General features: G+C 41.2%; 2 protein-coding genes and 1 long non-coding RNA gene across 10 annotated transcripts in view; 2 read left to right on the top strand and 1 right to left on the bottom strand.

Moving 5' to 3' along the window:
• Positions 1-21,066, top strand: part of RpS11 (ribosomal protein S11) — a 352,472-nt gene that overhangs the window by 316,269 nt on the left and 15,137 nt on the right. The window contains exon 1 of one of the 2 annotated variants that reach the window (XM_076536281.1): positions 2,464-2,467. The exons of the other annotated variant lie outside the window; for it this stretch is intronic. The gene's annotated coding sequence lies outside the window, so the exon portion shown is untranslated. Of the gene's footprint in view, positions 1-2,463; positions 2,468-21,066 lie in introns of those variants that run through there. 2 annotated transcript variants of the gene reach the window in all.
• The window catches only part of LOC100881119 (dual specificity protein phosphatase 10), an 83,150-nt gene that overhangs the window by 48,873 nt on the left and 13,211 nt on the right, over positions 1-21,066 (top strand). The window lies entirely within an intron of this gene.
• LOC105664334 (uncharacterized) lies at positions 14,394-19,353 on the bottom strand. Of its 6 annotated transcripts, none has more exons than XR_013039552.1 (5): positions 18,836-19,353; positions 17,228-18,511; positions 16,576-16,807; positions 16,066-16,467; positions 14,394-15,987 (listed from the first exon to the last, which is right to left on the bottom strand). It is a non-coding gene; the product is annotated as an uncharacterized LOC105664334 (long non-coding RNA). The 6 variants fall into 6 exon arrangements; XR_013039553.1 differs by lacking the exon at positions 18,836-19,353 and having other exon boundaries at positions 14,394-15,780; positions 15,836-15,987; positions 17,228-18,559; XR_013039556.1 differs by lacking the exon at positions 18,836-19,353 and having other exon boundaries at positions 16,066-16,203; positions 16,303-16,467; positions 17,228-18,558.

Here is a 21,066-nt window from a genome sequence, read left to right as displayed (position 1 = left end):
TAGTAATCGCAAAGATTGCACTTGTAAACGTTGACTCACGGATCGATTTAAAATCCCAACATTTCTCTGCTACCGTCATTCGATACGATGCTTGCACTTCAATCCACCTCGAGCAATTATCCGATGTTTGCTGTATCGATTCGTATGACTCATTGTTAATTAACAGATGTTACTTCAGTCTTCGAGAACATTTCATTCCTCGCATTCGCGAGAACAAGACGTTGCTTGTAATTCAGATCGTATACGGTTTTTGCCGAAGCTCACCGAAATTTATGCACCATTTGTATTTTTGTAAGTAGTATGCTGATTCGACGTCGTAAAAGTTATATCCGTACCTCGTTTCGGAACAACTTGTTTATTGTCTACTTCTATATTCTTAGAATGCAGCTTGATGGAAAAACATCTATTCTGAGAATGTGAAGGTAGATGAATAACTTGTTTTTAAATTTTATGACCTTGCGTTGTTTTCATTCTGGGAATTGGGATGAAAGGATTAAGGATACTGGACGTTTTAGAAGCACTGCGGTTTTTAGTGTATAGGTGATCGATTGCTGGACGAGTACTTGCGAGAAAGTACTGCGAGTTGGCCCTCTGGTGGCGAACGAGCGAACGTGCGCTTGAAGCTTTCGGAGTGTTCTGAAATTTACAAATTTTCAAGTTCCATAAACTTTAGGTTTCTAAATCATTGAATTTCTGAAGTCCCAAATTTCTCGCATTTAAGTCTCCAAATCTTCGTGAACTCTGAAATTTTCAAATGCCTCAAACTTTCCCAGCATCACAGTCTTCAACGATATCTGTTTCACCATGAAGAAATCGTCTGCAATAAGTCTCGTAGTTTTCCACCAAAAAAGCGTCACTTTCCCAAGAATACTCACAGCATCCAGACAAAGGTGTCCAAGCGTGTCTCGAGGTTGGTCGTCGCGAAATAAAACGTCGTTCGTCGACCCCGTGCACCAGCTGACGATGTTTCAACTCGCTCCGCGCCGCGCCGGTTCCTTTCATCCGCTTCATCCCGCACGATGATTCACTCTCCCGTTCCCAAAGTGGCTGGCCGAATGGGAGACGAAGGACGAACGATGAGGACGTGCCTAACAGCGTGTGCAACGTTCTCCACGCTCCTTTTTTTCCTCCCAACTTCCTCCTTCTTTCTTTCTCCCCCTTTCTCATCGATCCTCCATTAATTTTATCCGGGAAGTGTTTTGAGGCGGTCAAAAATTTCGTTAGGTGTCGTTAGGTGTTAATAAGAGACGGGAGATATCTGACAGGAAATTATCGAGCAACAACCATTTTGAGCATAACCTATCAATTATTACTAAAATTAATTTTTTACTAGCTATCTACAGATGAAGTAGAATGGTGTTAATAAGAGAGAGGAGATATCTGACAGGAAATTATCGAGCAACGACCAGTAGGAGTATAACCTATCAGTTATTATTAAAATGAATTTTTACTAGCTATCTACAGATGAAATAGAATAGTGTTAATAAGAGAGAGGAGATATCTGACAGGAAATTATCGAGCAACGACCATCATGAGCATAACCTATCGGTTATTACTAAAATTAATTTTTACTAGCTATCTACAGATGAAGTAGAATAGTGTTAATAAGAGAGAGGAGATATCTGACAGGAAATTATCGAGCAACGACCATCATGAGCATAACCTATCAATTATTACTAAAATTAATTTTTTACTAGCTATCTACAGATGAAGTAGAATGGTGTTAATAAGAGAGAGGAGATATCTGACAGGAAATTATCGAGCAACGACCATCATGAGCATAACCTATCGGTTATTACTAAAATTAATTTTTACTAGCTATCTACAGATGAAGTAGAATAGTGTTCATAAGAGAGAGGAGATATGTAACAGGAAATTATCGAACAACGACCGTCATGAGCATAACCTATCAATTATTATTGAAATGAATTTTTACTAGCTATCTACAGATGAAGTACAATAATGTTAATAAGAAACAGGAGATATCTGACAGGAAATTATCGAGCAACGACCACCAGAACCATAACCTATCAATTATTATTAAAATGAATTTTTACTAGCTGTCTACAGATGAAGTAGAATAGTGTTAATAAGAGAGAGTAGATATCTGTCAGGAAATTATCGAGCAACGACCACCAGAACCATAACCTATCACTTATTACTGTCGATGACTCTGAAACAGAATAAAATGAGGCACATCTGTACATAAACCTCCTTCAATTATTCTTCATCGAGAGAACCCTGTCTCTGCTGAAGATGATTCGCATGTGTTATGAAAGAGACTATACATGACGTCAGATTGAAGCGTTCTGGCAATCCTGGTCGACAGGTAGATCGAGCCAGAGCGCGTTTAGGAAGAGTGGATTGATCAAATGTCGGGGAAAGAGGGGATACAGAGTGTGCATGTTCGACAATGAACGGAGCGAGTGAGTCGAGATGCCGTTGGAATGCCGTTCATTGGCAGACCTGCACGAGAAACGAGCATGAGGTGCAGAAGGGAAAAGAGGGCAGTCCACGATGCGGGTTGCTTTCCTCGCATGGCCTTCACACCTTCACCTCGTCTCACCTCGCTCGGCCACGCCAATCCACGATGTGTCGCTATTTCCACATCTCGAGATACGTTAGATACTCTTTATCACAACTCTGTGTCCCTAGATCCCTATGATTCTGGATTATACAATCCCTGGGTCTCTAGGTCTGTGGATCAGTACATACGTTTCTGAATCCGTACTCCAGATTCCTACTTTGGCTTTGTCTCTAGGACTACGTCTGCAGATTTATACGTTCGTACCTAGGTTTCTAGATCTCTACGTTGCTAGATTCCTACGTTCACGAATATCTGAGTTCCTAGATAGTTATGTATCTAAATTTGTAAATTTCCTGGTAATCCAGAAAATCGAGTATGAGACCTTTCCTAACGCAGACTAAAAATTGATCACCTTTGGATTGTACCTAAAATTAATGTGTAAAGTTAGAAAATATTACCTAAAAGAAAAGATGCGAAGAATTTAAGAAGAAGTAAACGGAAGAGAAATTCGATTGTGTCAGAGAAATCTCGGTTAGATTTTCACATCAGCAGACGTAAACGAGCTTGACCCCCACGATCGTGGGCAGAGATTTTACGACGGAATCGAGATCCACGGTGATCGTTGCTTCTCGTTCAGGCAATCAGATCTTACGAGCCCGCCAGTTACTTAACCATCAGGCGTAAATTACTTTGGTTCTCACTTTGGGCGTTACTTTATGCCTCGCTTTAATACCACCGTTACGTTAGCCCGTTTTAACGATCGCATTATTCCTCTAACGAGTAACTATAACCACACACTTTCGATCGTATCATCGACGCCATATAATGGATTCTAAATTTCACTAAGTCTGCGTTTTATAATAACGCAATATCGGTTTAACCAATACAGCATTCACCAGTTACACCATATTTTATATATATGACAGGGTACAATACGTGGCGATATAACGGATGGTCAATAATGAGTGGTCATTCAACGCTTGACTATTCAACATATGGCCATATAACGTGTAGAGGTTTAGTGTATGATGACACAGATTGTGGTTGCACGATCCATATGGACGACGCGTGTAGTAATGGTGGAATGGCGATATAACACGAGGGAATATATCACGTAGTAAATACGCGTAGGAATTTAACTTGTGGCGATATAACGAGTGGAAATACAACGAGCAGAAATAGAACGCGTAGGAATGTGGCGCGCGGCTATATAACGCGAGGGGATTCAGAGCGTAGTAATTTGTTGCGTGGCGATATAACGCGAGGAAATTCGATGCGTAGCAATTCGATGCGTGGCGATATAACGCGTGGAAATTCGGCGCTTAGCAATTCGGTGCGTGGCGATATAACGCGTAGAATTCGACGCGTAGCAATTCGGTACGTGGCGATATAACGTGTAGGAATTCGAAGCGTGGCGATATAACGCGAGGAAATTCGACGCGTAGCAATTCGGTGCGTGGCGATATAACGCGTAGAAATTCGACGCGTAGCAATTCGGTGCGTGGCGATATAACGCGAGGAAATTCGGCGCGTAGCAATTCGATGCGTGGTGATATAACGCGAGGAAATTCGATGCGTGGTGATATAACGCGAGGAAATTCGACGCGTAGCAATTCGATGCGTGGCGATATAACGCGAGGAAATTCGTCGCGTAACAATTCGATGCGTGGCGATATAACGCGTAGAAATTCGACACGTAACAATTCGGTGCGTGGCGATATAACGCGAGGAAACTCGACGCGTAGCAATTCTGTGCATGGCGACATAACGCGTAGAAATTCGGAGCGTGGCAATAAAACTCGAGGAAATGTAACACGCAGGTATTGCACGCACAGAAATACAATTCACAGAAATTTATCGCATTAATATAACTTCGGCGATATAACTGATTGTCCACAAAATCCACCAAAGATTCGAAACATTGTTATTTAGAAATATTCGAGTGCAACAACACGTAAAGACTGTAATCCGAACGTAGGCAGAGATTTTACGATCGAGTCGTGTTTCGAGTCAGCCATTCGTCTCGTCCTTTAATTTTCTTTAACGAATCCTATCATCAGCGATGCAGTCCGTAAATTTAAACCTACGTAAACCGGCGTCGTCATATTTTCACTGTCGCGACTCGTTACATAAATACATTAACATTTTACGATCGATCCTAATCGATCGAGTTTCACTTTGTCCGCTCGCGGATATTTCGGTTCGTTTTACCGAAGACAGATTCCGATGGCCGCATATTCATTGAGGTTTCCGGACGATTTACCGAATTCCTCTCGAATCATTGAACAGCAGGGGTACGTACCCGGCGTGAAACCGTAGGTTAATAGGATTTGTTACGCGTAGGCTGAGATTTTACGAGCGATCCGTGCTGATCGCACAGGGTAGCGACAATGATTGCATTACCAAGGACGGATGAGTGAAAGGAACACATAAACGCGTACACTTTGATCTTTGTTGAATCGTGAAACTTTGCATCGAAGTTGCACTATCTTTCATCTTTATTCCTTTTCACGAAACGTGCCGAAATGTTCCTCGGAATTCCTATGTGTAACTATTCTGGGAATTTTATCCTGGACAGACTTTTACCAGCAAAGCAAAAGTGCTGTTGTGTCATAGAGATATGTGTTTCTAAATTCTGAGATCCCCGGACATTTTCTCTAAGAAGAATGATAGATGTCATGATTTATATTTGTACATTTTTGGATTCTTTCATTGACATCTTTAGTAAATGTCAATGTCTCAGCCTACCCTGAATTGTCCCAAAAGTCTCTAAAGACTTATTGATTACTCTAAATGTTTGAATCCAGAATTTCTCCAGATGTTTAAATCTTTAGATCTAACTAGATCTCAGATTGTTATGCTTCCTAATATCTGTGACATATCTTTAGACCTGCTAGATTTTCCTATCTATTGTCACAGCGCAATTATCCATAGATCCGCGCGTCATCTGCCGAAAAGCTAATTGAAAGTACAAATCGTCCGTAAACGACGTTGGAGCGTTGGAAATGAATGTAAATTGACACAATTGGTTTGCCCGTGAGCGACGTTGGAAATATCGATTGCGCCTGCTTCTTTCGATGCGGGTATCCGATTAAATCGCGAGACAAACGGACAAGTTAATCATCGGAACACACGTGAAAGCTGATAAAACGAATAATACAAGCTTTAATCCGTGACTCATCATCCCCTATAGATTTCCGGGCGAGGAAACGTACGTGCGAGTATCTTTCCATTTGATCGTTCGCGCATTGTTTGAGGAACAAAAGCCTACCAAAGACCGATGATGCATCGAGAGCCGAATCAATTATGCAACGAAGATCGAGTGGCCGAGACGAGTGTCATCGGCGAGCGAAATACCGGCACGGTTCAAGTGTCGTAATCGAGGTGTCGAGGAAACGCGTGCTTCGAGTCCAATGTCGGATCGAGGAATGCAAAAGCTGGCAAGGAATGCAGATTCCAGGTGATCGTGTTTTCTTTCCCGCGAATGCTACTTCTATTACTCATCATTGACTAATCGATCGTTATCTCTTGGTATTGACGCCGATCGAAGGATGTCGAGGATTTAGAACGGGAATTATCGGACTTCGGGGATGTGGGTCATTTTCAGATACGACATTTTTTACCACACTACTTTTGTGTTCAATTTGGAATTATACTCACTTCGTGTTTAATCACTATTATATGTTTCTGCTACTGAAGTATATGATATAGAGCATACATGCATGCATACATGTATGAGAATACTTATAGCACCTACACATACATACATGTATAAATGTATGCTTACATGTGTGCATGGGTGCTGTAAGTATAAATGTATACATACATGTATGTATAGATGCTGTAAGTATTCTTATACATGTGTGTATACATGTATACATATGTAGGTGCTGTAAGTATTTTTATACATGCATGCATATATGTATACATACATGTATAAATGTATACTGACATGTATGTATAGGTGCTACAAATATTTTTATACATGCATGCACATATGTATACATACATGTATAAATGTATACTGACATGATTGTATAGGTGCTACAAATATTTTTATACATGCATGCACATATGTATACATACATGTATAAATGTATACTGACATGTATGCATAAGTGCTATAAGTATTTTTATGCACATATGAACGCATGTATGTATGCATGTGTACATACATGTATGTATAGGTGCTATAAATATTCTCAATTTTAAATTTGATATTGTACATTGTTACCAAGTAACACTTACACCAGTGCATTTTTATGGCAACATAAATAATATGTCTAGCATGTACTGCCAGAGGGTTTCATGACACGAACTGTCTTAAATATTTCATCAAGAATAAATGTAACGGAGGTGACTTCACCTATCCTTCTAGAATACCCACTCTCAGCGCACCGCCATATTAGTTTAAATCAGCTCGAATAAACAGAGTACTCAAAAGACAAAGGAACAAGCCTATGTAGTCACCGACAACCACAACAAAGTTCTAGTATTCCACCCACCAGCGGCTGACTCATTGCCCCACAGACGGTGAAACTAATATAAATAAACAACCAGAAGTTTTCACCAAACGATGTAACCATAAATGAAGAATCCAACAATAGCTTGATATAGGGACGGTGGAAAACGATGCATCATCGATTATGCAAATTGAACGAATTATAAAACACGCTGTTGAGTAAGGGTGGGATCATCTTCAAGATATGGGTTGGACCGCCATATATTGCCTTGGGGATGGGATTTGGAATTTCTTGTATGATATTGGAGGTCTCAAAGTTATTGGTTTTCAAATTTTAGAATTCCAAAGTATCATATTTCATGGCTTTCATTATTTTGAATTAAAATTAGGAAACTTTGGAATTTCTACATTTCCAAATTCCCACATTCCTCAATTCCCACATTCCCCAATTCCTACATTCTCCAAATTCTTAAATTCCCCAATTTCCACATTTCCCAATTCCCACATTCCCCAATTCCACATTCTCCAATTCCCACATTCCCCAGTTCCACATTCCCCAATTCCACATTCCCCAATTCCCACATTCCCCAATTCCCACATTCCCCAATTCCCACATTCTCCAAATTCTCAAATTCCCCAATTCCCACATTTTCCAACTCCCACATTCTCCAATTCCCACATTCCCCAATTCCCACATGCCCCAATTCCCACATTCCCCAATTCCCACATTCCCCAATTCCCACATTCCCCAATTCCCACATTCCCCAATTCCCACATTCCCCAATTCCCACGTTCCCCAATTCCACATTTTCCAATTCCCACATTCCCCAATTCCTACATTCCCCACTTCCACTTTGCCCCAATTCCTACATTCCCCAATTCCCACAATCCCCAATTCCCACATTCCCCAATTCCCTACATTCCCAAATCTCTCTAATCCTCAAGTAGTCAACAACCTCTAAACCCCAAATTTCCAACACTTCATCCACCCATGCTCGTCACGATACACTTACCAAAAGTGCAAATCTAGCCGCCCGATAAATATCCGCCAGATGACCTGCCGACAACATAAAAATCGTTGAAACGCAGTCCCTAGATTGCGCAAAAACAGGTAGAAGAGCAGGTCACGAAGCAAAGGAGGTGTCAGGGTCGTGCGAGGTTATTAGCGCGAAATGAATCAGACTGTGTGGTGCGTGGACGCGGAAAGAATGCGGGGACGACGACGTTAAAGCGTCGAGCACGAGCGTCCTTCGAAAACGCAGTTGTTTCCTACTACGATGGCTGAGTCACACACCCGGTATGATTCCGTGGGGCTATTCGTGGCACGAGCGTAGACAGAGCGTGGACCACTCTCGAATAAATCACAGAATCCACCGGGCCCTCCTGTCTGCCATGTCCCCCTTCCGTTCACGGCTTCTGATTTTCGCTCATTGATCCGCAGACAAGCTCGATTATCGCTCCTACCGACCTCCGCTTGATTCATAAACGACTCTGATTTCATCGCTCTTCTCCTTTTGTAAATCAGGTAGACACTTTTTTACTCAGGTATGTTTTTTTGGGACGATTATCTGTCGGTTTCGAGTACCTCGGTTCCATTTTGTTTTGCTGGAGTGCAAAATGGAGGTCGCTGCAACTGTTTGTCTCTTGGCGCCAATAGATAGCTGGGTTATTAAATACTTGTTTAACTTTATTGGAGAAGAAAATTAATCACTCGGTTGATCGTCGTAATCAAGTTTATTTATCGTTTTAAAATAATATTTAAAGGGATCCTTATCTGAGATCTTGTTTTCAAATAGAGCAGCCATGTGTCCTTAAAAATTCATCATCTTAAAAAATGGCATTAAGTACCCACTATTTTAAATTTAAAATCAACCGTAGGTTAACAAAGACTTAATGATCTGATACAGTAATGGCGTCCTCTGTATTCTCATATATCATCTAAAAATAATAATGAAAGGCATCTTTATTTGGCAGTGAGATCTTGTCTTTAGAGCAGCCCTAACAAATCTTCACCTTAAAAAATGATATTAAGTATCCACTATTTTAAATTTAAAATCAACTATGATTTAACAAAGATTGAAAGATCTGATGCAGTAATGGCGTCCTCTATTCTCCATTTTCTTCTCACTCTTATCCCCAATGTTTACATTATTAAGATGACAAAAATGCGCCATCTCTGCACGTTATCAAACTGTGTTATCGGTTCTCGTTACGTATGTGCCCTAGAAATTTAGTAAGATTTTCTCCGGGCAATATTTGCCTTATCTCCTCCGACGTTATCATTCCTTTTTCTTTTTATCAACACGGTGCGCCGACGTACTCGACCTATTCTTATCACGTCGCGTTCTTTTCCTCCTTTTCTTTTTTCTTTTTTTTTTGTTGAATCGGGTGACTAAACAGCGGTATATCGAGGCTAGCACCTGAACGATAAGCGCCGCGATAAAACGTCGACGATAAAGCGACTAGTCACCTAACAGTCGAAAAAGCTTCACCCCTCGAGGGAATACTAATTTTTAACACACCTGCCCGCGGGTTCCACCGTCAAAAGAACATGCTCTCGTTTTTCTTAATTGATACAAAACATTTTGTTGAATCGCTGGTGGAAGTATAGTGCGTGACATGATGTAGGGAACGATATAGGGGAAACTGGTTGCGATTTTTAGTGATTTTTGGGAAGGAGAGTTTCAGATTTTCAGAGTTAGCTTTTTAAAAATTTGCAAATTCGCTAATTTCTTCTCCTAAAATCAAGGCAATATGAAATCCATCAACTTTACCATATACATCCGAGTACATAAAGTTTCTATTGATACAGCTTCGCGAGCATCAATAAACTGTCAAAGATATCTGTGAGACTTTACTTTTGCCAATACACGTTGATGATTGGTTTTTACCGATAATGTTTATTGACAAATGGAGAAGTCGTAGATAGCACCTGTATATTGCACGCAACAATAGCCTGGAATTATTTATGATACGTGTTTGATTAATTGCTCGCGGTGACATTCGATTCAATGTTGTTGCGAAACGTGTGCATGAGATAGTATTCTGCTGCGTGCATATAATGCATTTGTCGATGCGGGGGTCAATGCTTCAAAATACACAACATGCCAGAACGTGTAGCAATGCAACTGTTTTCCTAGCGATGTAACATGTATTGATACTGTGCGTAGCGATATTTATTGGTGGCGATATAACGCGTGACAATTTGGAGCCTGTCGATATAACGCGAGGAAGTAAGACGCATAGAAATTCGGTGCGTGGCGAATGTAACGCGTGGAAATTCGACGCATGGCGACATAACGCGAGGAAATTCAGCGCGTAGAAATTCGGTGCGTGGCGATATAACGCGTGGAAATTCGACGCGTAGAAATTCGATGCGTGGCGATATAACGCGTGGCGGTGTAACGTGTAGAAATTCGAAGCGTGACGATATAATGCGTAGGAATTTGACGCCTAGAAGTTCGGTGCATGGCGACATAACGCGAGGAAACTCGGTGCGTGGCCATATAACGCGAGGAATTCGGTACGTGGCGATATAACGCGTGGGAATTCGAGGCGTGGCGATGTACCGCGAGGAAATTCGACGCGTGATGATATAACGCGTGGAAATTCGGTGCGTGGCGATATAACGCGTGGAAATTCGATGCGTGGCGATATAACGCGTGGAAATTCGATGCGTGGCGATATAACGCGTGGGAATTCGACGCCTAGAAATTCGGTGCGTGGCAATATAACGCGTGGCAATTCGGTGCGTGGCCATATAACGCGAGGAAATTCGACAAGTAGAAATTCGGTGCGTGGCGATATAACGCGTGGGAATTCGACGCGTGGCAATGTACCCTGAGGAAATTCGACGCGTGGCGATATAACGCGTGGAAATTCAACGCGTAGAAATTCGGTGCGTGGCGATATAACGCGTGGAAATTCGACGCGTAGAAATTGGATTCGCGGCAATATGTTGCGTGGAAATTCAGCGCTTAAAAATTCCATGCGTGGCGATATAACGCGTGGAAATTCAACGCGAAGCGATTCGATACGCGGCAATATAATGCGTGGAAATTCAGCGCTTAGAAATTCCGTGCGTGGCGATATAACGCGTGGAAATTCAACGCGAAGCAATTCGATACGCAACAATATAATGCGTGAAAATTCAGCGCGTAGAAATTCCGTGCGTAGCGATATAATTCGTGGAAATTCGACGCGTAGCAATAAAAAATATAACAAGTTCATATACGACACGTTATTCGAATTCGTACAAATTGAAATACAAAAAGCGTACGGAAGCCTGGTTACCGGATGATCTACGAGGATCATTCTACGCTGGAGCAGAAGGGAATATTTATGTATGCCCGGCGCGTGTTTCTCGTTAAGTGATTCATTCATGCTGGAATCCATCGTGACGCGTTCCACGCGTGTGTTCGAGACACGGCTACACGGATTCCCATCGTGGCCAGAACTCATCAGCGAACCAGCAAGCGAGAGTGTGGCAGGTGGTACGTATAACGATGATGCCTCGTTCTCTTCGTCGCTGGTTAGGTTTCCCTTCAGGAAGCGCAGTACGTTAACCGCGGATTACGTGTACCGTCGCCTCTGTTTCCCGCTTTGTAAACAGTGTTTAACCGGTCACTAGGGTGAATGCGAATGAACGCTGCGAGATCGACCCTCCACTTTCGCTTCGCTGTCGAATCCGGCCAATACTACGGAATTTCTCAAATATATTTCGAGGCCTTGTAAAATGATACCTGTGAGGGAGCGTTAATAGCTGCGACAGGTTAAAAGGGTAGCTCGTGATTTATATGGACGGGGGTGGGCTTCCATGCGTCTGGTATGAAAATTATTTTCGTCCCTTACTATGTTTCGGAATTCCCCTGTTAATGGAGATTGTAATTCTTTACATTACACGTCGATATAATTTACTTTTAATTTATGGATATATTTTTAAACACATATTGTCGTGATCGAAATAATAAGATGATTACACAACGGTGAAAGCTTTATTTTAACGAAAGAGCAGTTCAGTTTCTCGAGTACACCGTATTATAAATACCGTAGGAGCATGGCTATCTCTGAATCCTTATCGAATAAAAGACAGAAAGCAGTCGGTTTCAAAGCAGACCATGATCGTACAAAGACGAGAGATTAAAGGGAAATGGAGCAGTAAGTCTGTCGTGACTCACCGAGCACGTTTTAAGGACTCCACTCGACATTTTCCTTCTCGTTGCTCGTGACTCACATTATTACACGAAGATTAATCGGAGATTAATGGAGAATCCATATTATCGAGGGCGTCGAACAAACAATTTTTATCGCGTAACATTAGGGATATACAGCGGCGCGACAGGTTCGCTATTATTGCAATCCTCGAGTAAAAGTCGAGCGTGACTAACCGAGCAGATAAACGCGGAAATTGCGGCGCTTAGAGACGCGTGTCGATCGATAACATTTTTCGTTTCAATTTTAGATACGGAGTTCTTTCGATAAAGGATACGTCATTTTAGAACGTAATAGAAACGCGGCACGTGGCGATATAGTGCGTGTGAACTGAAAGCGACATAATCTGTCATGATTAGATATGTAACGGGTGGTAATCTAACAAGTAGTAATGTAGCAGGTAATAATTCAACGAGTGATAATTCCACGCATGGAAATATCGTGGCGATATAGTGCGTGTGAACCAAACGCAAGGTGACATAATCTGTTGTGATCTGATATCTAACGGGTGATAATCTAACGAGTAATAATGTGGCGGGTAATAATGTAACGGGTGATAATACAGCGCTTGGAAATATCGTGGCGATATAGTGCGTGTGAAGTAAATGCAAGGTAATCTATCGTGATCTGATATCTAACGGGTGGTAATCTCACGAGTAATAATGTAGCGGGTAATAATGTAACGGGTGATAATACAACGCATGGAAATATCGTGACGATATAATGCGTGTGAACTAAATGCAAGGTAATCTATCGTGATCTGATATATAACGGGTGATAATCTAACGAGTAATAATGTAGCGGGTAATAATGCAACGGGTGATACACCGCATGAGAATATCGTGGCGATATAGCGTGAGTGAAATATAGGTGACACAATCTATCGCGCTTCGATATGCAACGGATAGTAATGTAACGTATGAAAATGGCGATATAACTCATGGCACCGTACGTGTGGCAATACAGCACAGCAATATGTGGGTAAAATTGTCGAGGCTATATGATATAGCACGTTGGTGTTGCACAGGATATAATCTACGATTGAAAACAACATGTTTGACAGGAAACGTACACGACGTTGGCAAGCTTTGAAATTATTGTCCGCAAGCCGTAAACCTTCTTAACTAGACAGATTTACATAGTAGTCGTAGCTTAAATGTTAATCCGTGGAAAAGCAGCTGAAGAGGACTGCATGCTTTTACTTACAGTTCTGCGCTTTTGATTAAAGATAAATTAGTACATTCAGCAACCCTGTATTAAATGCAGGACAACCCTAAAATTAAATACCTACTTTGTCTTCCTAAAATATGAGTTTACTTAATCAGAACATCTACTTTCGAATAAACTAGAAAACGAATATTGCAACATCTCCCAATAAATGGTATTAATAATTTTCACGAGGTATTAAATAAGCAAATGACTCCGCGATCAAACAAGACGGGTTTACGAGTTGTTTGGATGCTCGAAGCCATCTCGGTGGCGCATGGTACAGCATCACGAGCATCAAGATGGCGTCCATGATCGATGGCTTTTCCGCGAACTGGACCTCGCGACAAGGATCACGGACTTATGTAAATCTTGCATAAATGTCCGCGTCTGAATCACGCTACTCGTCCAAGCTATGCAGCTAACCAGCCGACTTGAAAGCTGGTAAACAAAAGCACGCGGTATAATAATTCAGGGTCACCGAGTGCCTAGGCGCTCTAAACTGTGACTCATAGCGAACCGCATTGAGCATCGATATCAACTTTTGCGTCTCCATATTGCACGTAATAACATTGCCATAAATCTAGATGATGTATCAGGTGACCCAGGGTCTGACTCATCGGACGTATCTTTGCACGTAGAATAAAGAAAACGATGGTCCAGGTCATCGACCTTCCGGGATCGAAAGTGAAATTGGTTTAGAACGAAATCTATCACGATGATTTCATGAAAAGTTTCCATCGATGTCTACATCGTCCCTATTTAGCCGGTATTATCGATGAACTTTATTCCCAATACATCGTCGAGCGCCACGGTGAATCATGGTGGATCGCCAGACGCTCGGAACGTATCGCACTGTTTACCATTTGATTCACGTCGAATGCCTCGATCTGCTACCAATCGATTGACCATCTTTTGAATTCCTGCTCGAAATCGAACAAGAATGCGAGGATGATTAATTTAGTTAGACATTCGCACCACGTGCTCTTTTCGATTATCTCCATTTATTGGCACGGTAACATAACTCCATTAGTAAACTAGGGAATAATATTAGAATTTTAACAAATTGCGCAATATTTGGTTCTGAGTCATTCGTAATTTGCTTCGTGAAATTACATGTTTCGCTTCGAAAATTGTTAAGTGCTCAGAAGCGCTATTTTTATACTATGTTTTTACATTATTTTTATATTGTATTTTACTATACTTTATCATATTACTGTATTATATTTTATGTTACGATTCTGCAACTATAAGATGCATTGAAAACCTTACACAATTAGTTTTACGACTCCAACGAGAAATAGAGCGTTCAAACCCATTAAGAGGCACAAAACAGTCGAGTATTTTTCATAATTCGTTTAGCAGGATTAAAGGGGGCAAGGCTCGCTATGACCGATATAGCGTGAGTCATCTAATATTATTTTGATTAGATCTCTAAAGGTGTGATGAAAAATCGACCCTCTAAAAATAGAACGTGTCGATGCAACAAGCTACACGTTCCATCGAACGAAAATACTGGATTTATCATATCTAGGTATGACTACACCCAGTTCTAAAAAGTGGATAACATACCCTGCGTACACATGAAATAATTATCCACATTTATCATCGGTTATTGCATCATCGAAACGAGTCACTCGTTGACAATGAGTGCACTCGCTGGAAATCAAAGTCCCTCATCGTCCCGATTAGATCGAGAACATTTTTCAGAGGATGATCTGGACTTGAAAATGACTAAGCTCGACTTTTAACCGCGTTCCTAGCTGACTAATCTTCGGACCTGATCGACCCGGTGACAAACCTTCAAAATATCGCATAAACTTTATGGAACTGAGAAAAGTAAGAACTTTTTGCCTGAAGTGTTTTATCGAAACTCTTTCGTTTACCAGAATTTTTTGATTTTCAATGACATCACGAGCTAGAATAGTCGGTTTCCCTGAAACTTTATGGGTATACCTGGGCGGTGCAGGATGACGTCCGTAATTCTTTTTTCTTCCATCTTTACTCGATGACAATATCGCATCGATTCTCAAGAAAGCGCGATACAGCATGCGATTCGCTCTAAACGTTTAGTCATTAGCCTTGAAGGGATTTCCATCTCGCGTGTCGAATTGAATCATTTGTCGGCGTTCCTCGAGGGACCACCATTTTGCTCGGAGAAACGTGCCCCTCGAGATCTCGTTCCGGCGATGACACTCGATGCATCTATGGATGAATCACAGGGGCTTAGAGCTTTTTTTAATCCTGATATAGGTATCCGATGTAATATTGGACTCCTGTCATGGTATTATACATTTCAAACTTAATAATCAGCCCTCTTGTAACGGTAATAATCGACTTTTACTGTGCAGACACCCCAACGTTACAGCGTCATCTGAAAGTTCAGATTTAAATGTTATTAAGTCTTTGCTCATCTTATACACGTATACCTGATTTTTGTACAGTGTATATGATGGGGGATGTGTAGGTTTCCTTTATCACGATTAAAATGAAGATATAACTTGCTTCATCCATTGATAAACACCTTGTCGACGAACTAGCAAAAACATGTGAAGCCACGTGGAGTTGAATTTCCTATGATCTGAAAAAAAAACGTGGCACTAAAGTCACGAGGTGACTCAAAGGTACAGATTTCAAGAAATCATCATGTCCAGTATACATCACTCTTTTCCTTGTACCACAACCGCAAGACACCTTCATAAATCACCGACTCTGCAAATAATGTCTACTGGGTTTCCCAAAATTTGACGAATACCTGAAGAATCTTACACGTGTTGTTAAGATGTACAAGTAAAATCTTCATTATGTTTGTTAGAAAAAAAAATGTACAAAGGAGAATGGGGAAGTAGGCGAAACCTTGGGACGCCATATGCAAATTACGAGGTTAAGAGGATACGTCGCGCAAAACTGGCGTGGATTTCGCGTAACACGATCCCGTTAATGGGACGCCTGATGCAGAAGAGGAAACGTCGTGGAAAGTTGGGGTTCAATGCCATATTTGTAACGATTCCCTCGGAGATGTCGGTTGTTCATCATGGCGGGTCACGCGTGGTCGAATCACCTGCGACAACAAACAGTGCGTTTCATAAATGCTAAAGGAGCACGATAAGTTTATAAAATTAGACGGCAGTTTTGCGGGGCAAACTTGCGTAACGTCGTCCACGCGCACCAGTGCAGATCCGTGAATCATTGTATTCGAAAGAGACGCATAATGCCTCGATTTATTTTTACTCCCAGCAAAAGTCAACCTTTGATCTTTCAGTCGTGTTACTCCTGTGCTCGACTTTCTTTGACCGTCCAAAATTCTTATAAATAACCCGTGTTTCTTTGTTTGGACCACGAATTAGAGGAAGTTTTATTTCTTCTCCTATTTCCTTCCAGATGTTCGTCCGATTTCCTGGCTAATAAATCGTAGAGGCAAATCATTTTCTGCTCGAATATTTCGTTTGGAGCATTAGTCATAATGTAAACAATAAAATTGATGAAGCGCAGGAGGGTCGTGAGCGGATGCTTAAGGCGGATGCGTAAGGGCGCATTTACATGCTCCCATTATGAATTGATCTGCAGTAACTTCAATTCGACGCTAATGTGATCTGACTCGATTCAATTCCTCATCATTCAGTTGTGTACACTGAAACTACATGAATGAAACAAAAAGTAATATCCATAATGATACAATTGTTGATAATTAAATGTGACATTCATGTGATACATGAAACGATGGTAATCAAAGCGAGTCCTCAACGTGCGCAGCAAACATAACTGGCACAATGCAAATAGGCATGTATAGTAAAACACCTTATAATTATAGTAACTCATACCTTAAATGAAGATTTCCATTTGCTATTATAAACAATATAGTTTTCTTTCACTTATTCGATAACGAAATATGTGACCGATAACGTTAAGTAACATTCTGAATTAGAGATTGAATGATGCATACAGCGGATGATCCTCGGGTATGGAAACACGGAAGACCGGAGCTTTCAAACTTTCCATTGTAATCCAACAAGTCGATTTATTGATGCTTCGGCAATTAAGCCGCATTACGTTATGTATTTACGAGCAAGTCGCGCGACAAGGTCGTCATAGGACGCCGCGGAGCGTTGCGTGCCGTTACGACGAAATGCACGAAGCCCCGCGAAACTAGGAAGAACGTAAAAAAAGAAGGAAAATACGATCGTCCTTTGGAAAGAGAAGGACGACCAGACGGTACACAGACAGAGCGCGGTACTCGACTACGTTCGTGTGCCTTCGTCCGCGAATCGTATACGTCACGAAGCGACCGGCCAATCAGCGTCCAGCCGGATGACTCATCCAGTCGAGCCTCATGTAAACTCTCTCGTGCCGCTTAGCCAGCAGTCTCCCGCCAACAAGCAAAAGGGCAAGCACAGCTTTTGCCACGTATCTATCTCTGTTTCGACGTGAATCCGTAAACACGCTTTGTCTCGTCGCGTCGTTGAAAAAAACTCATAACGCACGATCGAAAAGCATAGCACTCGCGAGGCAACGCAATCGAGAGATCGACCGTTTTCTCTCTGGTAATCGTCGGTTTGCGTAACCACGCGATACACCAAGTTTCGAGGACGGGAATTCGTTTGTTTTGTGTGTGTCAAATGGTGAGGTGAGAGCTGTTGGGAATCGTGGAGGGAATCATCTCGCGCACATCGAACATGAGAATCAAGAAAGAAGCACCGTGCCTCGTTCTGAGGCTTGTCCCTTTGGAAAATCTCGAACCGTGGGGTAAGATTTTCCTTTTATTCCTCTTTTCGCGCCGTCAACTTTTTGCTCCGCATCCGGAGCTTGAATCGGTTCGTCCTTTTTATCGCGCGTTACAATCGTGAATATTCCACTGTCGATTGGAAAGGAAGTTGCATTAATTCTCCAACTGTCAGTTAGTTTTCTCCAAAACCCTAGTGATTCATACTGACACGCGTTGCGCATCTTCGTGTATTTACACCTTGTTAGAGACAGAATATTTTTCGTGTTACGTGACGTTTTAGCGATTCATTTGCACAAGGCATTTCGATATGTCTTCATTGGAAATGACACCTTATGTAAAAGCAGGTCGGTGTTTTTGAGTTATCTGCTCTTGACGTTTTCTTCTGAAATAAAGCGATAGAAATTTATTGCGTTCGAACAACGTGTTTCGTTTGTCCTGCGAGGGACCAGGGTTTAAATCCATCTCGACCTCTTTATTTTTTCATTTATAACTTTATATAAAAAATAAATATAAAATAATTTCTTATGGAATTTAGAAGTGAGGTACTTGTCGTTTATGTGCCTAGGTAGAATGGACCATAGCGTCTATACAAATAACCAGCATGCCAAGAATAAAGTGCATATAAACAAAAAGTAAACAAGCATTGAAAATGACCGAGATCGGTTTAATCGGTCTAGCAACGAAATACATAGTAAATATATGGTACCGTTCAGTCACCTAATTTCCAGCGTCGTTCTACAACTATGGTCAAAGGTATTTCTGAAACGTCTTTCTCGCAGCGGCGGCGGGATAAATACGAAGTTGGACGAGGCACGCGGGTAAATACAATCTCTTGCGCGATGACTCAGTCCTCTCGGTATCGTAGATTTAGGTGTAATGCGTGCCCGATGACTCGTTTCGAGTTAATCTCGAGAATGGCGGAATTACGAATGCCATAGACCCCCAAGAGGCGTTGCGTTTAAAACACGTTCCCTCGTTACCTCTCGTTTCTGCATTCAATCACGTCGCTGATATTCAGACGTTTACCCGACGAGAGTACGAGGAATTCTTTCGACGAGTTTTGTTTATTTAGCAGAATGTATCTTTCCGCAAAGATTCGAAAATCGCCTCTTCGAACACGTTGTTTTGCTTTTTGTATCTCGCAAACTGTGCTTGTTTCATAACTTGATACGAACGGTACATTGTCGAGTGTGCTGGAATTTTCTACGGGAGATACTGATTTTGACTGTACTTTCTCCTATATCGCCATTTTCCCTAGGGAATCTTGCACACGTAGCGTACACATGGGTAACCGAGAGTGCATGGCATCGTCGCAGTAAAGGAATGTAGGTCGCTTCATTTAGGTCATTATAACAATCAAGTTGTGCGAGGTTCGTTGCTCTGGTTTCACAGATGTTTGTGAAGAAAATACATATTACTATTCTTCGGTCGTTAAATTGATTTCAGTCATCGATAGTTTATTGCAGATCGTGGTTATTTATTTTTATGGATAGTTTTTAATTATTAATTTTATTGGGTTACTGGTAGAACTGCTTTTGTAGCTTATATTATCGTTAAATTTGATTGAACTATTAATAGAACATCTGTAGTTGCATGCAGCATCAATAGAATTTAGGTTTTCGAAGTGCAGCAACAATGGTGCGGTGCTGCGCTGGGATGGGTGCCCGTTTTTTCGCAACTTCAGATAATCGGAAAAATTGTGTTTAAAAATTATTCACAAAGTAAAATAATAATTTAATAAATAAAATTTTAATTTAATAAATAAATAATTTAATGAAATGTCAATAATTATATAAATAATATTCCTAAATATTAACGAGAAGAGAAAATATATCAAAATTCCCCAGAATATCCTTAAAATATTTAGAGGCAAAGATTAACGATGACGAATAGTAGAAAGATCAAAAATCCAAAATTAAGGGAAGAGAGTATTTTCCAACAGGGAAAACCCCTGTCCTTCGATAAATTTAAATAAAAATCATGCATCTATTTTCTCCAACAACGTCATTGTTGCCTTCTTTCCTGAAGCAGAAACTGTTGAAACGAGGATACGAAATTGTGCAATATTAATTAGAGACAAATGTGCTCGTCCGGTTTTCAAAGGCACGTTACAACCACGTTGCCAAAGTAAGTTCAGATTTCCCGAACTAAAACGAGAAGCACGCGTCAGCGGGTAAAAGATCACGCGTGTGCCAGCCGCGCGCGTTCTGTTAAAATCAGGCCAATGGCCTGCGAAGACGCATCTGTGTACCCCTTTCCTTAATAATTGCGACCTATTAAGCCTAATTACCGTTTGTTCGTCGCCAGGATCGCGCATTGGGATCACGGTACTCTTTCGACGTGCACTTGTTACACGTGTGGTCTCCATAGCGTTGATTTCGCTAGATTAAACTTGCAATTATCTTCGAAATCGGATGCACAGGGATATAGTTATAACAGATTATATAGCAATACCACTCCTATTTCAATTTTCTTCGTTCAGCACATATCCTCACGTTGCGAATACACCGAGAAATCTTTGATCATGAAAATATTCCGTCAAATATTGAAATACATGAACAGTCGATACAAGATATCGCGTCTAGCGCTAAATTTACGATTTCCGGTGAGACGCCATAAGACTAGGTCACGGTATTGCATTACGTCTACTTATACACCGCCGTGTCGATAACGTTTCGTCTTCGAATCGTAATCCCCGATAGGCTCATTTTACTGTCAAATCGAACCTTATAATGTCAATTCGTGAATACGCTTCCGATGAGTCGGACCTTTGTATTCGCTTGGGATTTACATTATTTTAAACTTGCCCGTATACCATGTTTAAGCTGATCAGATTTCCTGAGATCACGAATTCAGTAGCTTACGAAAGTGTTTTCCATTAACTAGAGGTCAAAAGGTTGACACGGTATCTTTTTACGCCTATACGATACGAATAAG

The sequence above is a fragment of the Megachile rotundata genome, chromosome 10, assembly GCF_050947335.1.
Source record: "Megachile rotundata isolate GNS110a chromosome 10, iyMegRotu1, whole genome shotgun sequence".
In the NCBI taxonomy this organism is placed as follows: Eukaryota; Metazoa; Arthropoda; class Insecta; order Hymenoptera; family Megachilidae; genus Megachile; species Megachile rotundata.
The sequence above is the reverse complement of the archived record's forward strand: the minus strand, read 5'-3'. Positions and strand labels throughout refer to the sequence as shown.